Raw genomic sequence first — 2,336 nt, 5'->3', positions numbered from 1 at the left:
TATGAGCAATATTATCTTACTTGTTGTAGATAATTATTTGAATGACCACAGATTGAAGAAATAAATATATTTATGTCTTCAAATATATATATTTTTCTTGTTTAGGGACAAAACAATTAGAGTTCAGTGTTTTGTTACATGCTAATAGTAATAAGTCATATTTGCTGTCCTCAGGCAAAAGGCAAAAGGTAAAGGATTTTGTATTTTACTTGCTTATCTGCATGTGTGCGCTTGTCTGTTGTGTTAGCAAAATATGTAAGTACCCACTGGGTGGAACTTTAGAAACCTTTCAGAAAGTATTCATTGAACTTTCATTTACAACTAATTACCTCCCTGAAGGAGGTGATGTTTCAGTAGCGTTGGTTTGTCTGTCAGTCTGTGCACAAGATTACTCAAAAAGTTATGAACAGATGTTAATGACATGTGGGAAATGTAGAGCATGTGGACTTGGGTCCTGTCCAGGGTGTCCCCTGCCTCTCGCACAGTGACTGCTGGACATGGACACCAGTGAACCCCGTGACCCAAAGAGGAAGAAGTGGGTAAAAGATGATGGATGGATGGATGGATGGATGGATGGATGGATGGATGGATGGATGGATGGATGGATGGATGGAGGTTGACGTTAAAAAGAACAAAGGATTGTTTTTGGTGGTGATCTGAATCACCATCCAGATCCATGAATCTTTTAAAAGGATTCTCGTCTGTCTGTGATGACACTCCAGTTCAAGATGGCTGCCACAGCCAACAACTCAATCAATGGAGAGCGGTGGGTCAGCGGTTAGAGAAGGCGAGCCTGTTCAAATCCCTGTTACGTCAAAATGTGGGTGGGAAATGTGAAGCACACGCACACATACCTCCACCCTCCACACTTGCCCCACTTTTGAGCAAGGAAGGCCCTTAACCCCCCATCTGCTCCCCTGGGTGCCCTAGATGGCACCCTCTGCTCCACACATGTGGACTGTGGTACCTCGGTTGGTCTGTGGTTGCATCAGGAGAGACATCTGGCAAAACAAATGTCAAATCGTTGTGCGAGTTTGCTCACTGTGGTGATCTCTGAGGGAAGGAGCAGCTGAAAAACAACATCTATATAAGTCAGTCAATTTTATAATTTCATGTTATAGAATCTGAGGATAATCACTAAAACATGGCATCACCTAAAACCTTGCTGGTTTCAAATCTGTTTGTTAGCAAAATATCTCAACAACTGGACAGATTATTTTCTGAAAATAGACGCTGAAAATATATCTACAACTTATTTACTTTTGGAGTCCGTCCAGTTTAAAAAGAAAACCACAGATCATTGATGTTATCCAACACTAAACCAGCTGTAGTTTTACAGATACTGAGCTAAACACTGGTGTGGTGGTGGCTGAGAGTCATCCCCATCACATACTTTGAACACAGTCAAATTCCACAATATGACTTGATATTGCAAAGATTAAACTTCATGTGACTTTCAGGGTTTGATCAAAACAACATTAACTTAAATGATTTTGTCCTGATGCATGCTCAATAATCCAGGTGGAAAAATCTAAAAAAGTTAAATCTGGTCATCTGGACATTCAAAAAACAAAACAAAAAAATTGTAGAAACGTTTCATCTTTCAAGGTGCTATTTATCAGACTGAGCTGAATACAGCACCTCAGACTGAAGAAGTCTTTCGGATGAAAGATGAAACGTTTCTACAATTTTTTTGTTTTGTTTTGGGTTTTTTTTGAATGTCCAGAGGACCAGATTTAACTTTTTCAGATTAAATGATTTTAGTTCTAAACTCATGAAAAGTGGTGGACATCTTGCTGTCTTTCAAGGAATGGTAGATTTTTAATATCAAACTTTATAAAAATTACTTTTATGTGCATTACCTTCTCATAAAACCTGATACCTCTTGGTTACTTTTATAATAAGCATTTATTAAGCTTTTAATAAGCATATAATAAACTCTTTCTTATATTTTTATAGTAAGCATCAGTGAGAGATCAAGCAAGATTCATGCTCAATAATCCAGATAAAACATCCAACAATGTCCAGTCAGGTCAGTTTCTTTTGTTTGTTGTTGAGAGACGTTTCGCCCTCCATCCGAAGGGCTTCATCAGTCTGAGGAGTCCCAAACAAACTGTTTTCCACACTGGTACTAGAGGACAAATTGACCTCATTTCCTTAAATGAATTGTTAAAATTGAACAGTTTTCACTTGATACTATTTCTACCTTAACTTGTGATTCTTGACCTGCCATTGTGTATCTGTTCCTCCTTCCTGCTCTCAAACCCAGCCAATTGAAGCAGGTGACCACTTGTCCTGACCTGGTTCTGCTAAAGGTTTCTTTCTCATGAGGGAGT

This window comes from Nematolebias whitei, chromosome 10, assembly GCF_014905685.2.
Source record: "Nematolebias whitei isolate Nwh7 chromosome 10, NemWhi1, whole genome shotgun sequence".
In the NCBI taxonomy this organism is placed as follows: domain Eukaryota; kingdom Metazoa; phylum Chordata; class Actinopteri; order Cyprinodontiformes; family Rivulidae; genus Nematolebias; species Nematolebias whitei.
The sequence above is the reverse complement of the archived record's forward strand: the minus strand, read 5'-3'. Positions refer to the sequence as shown.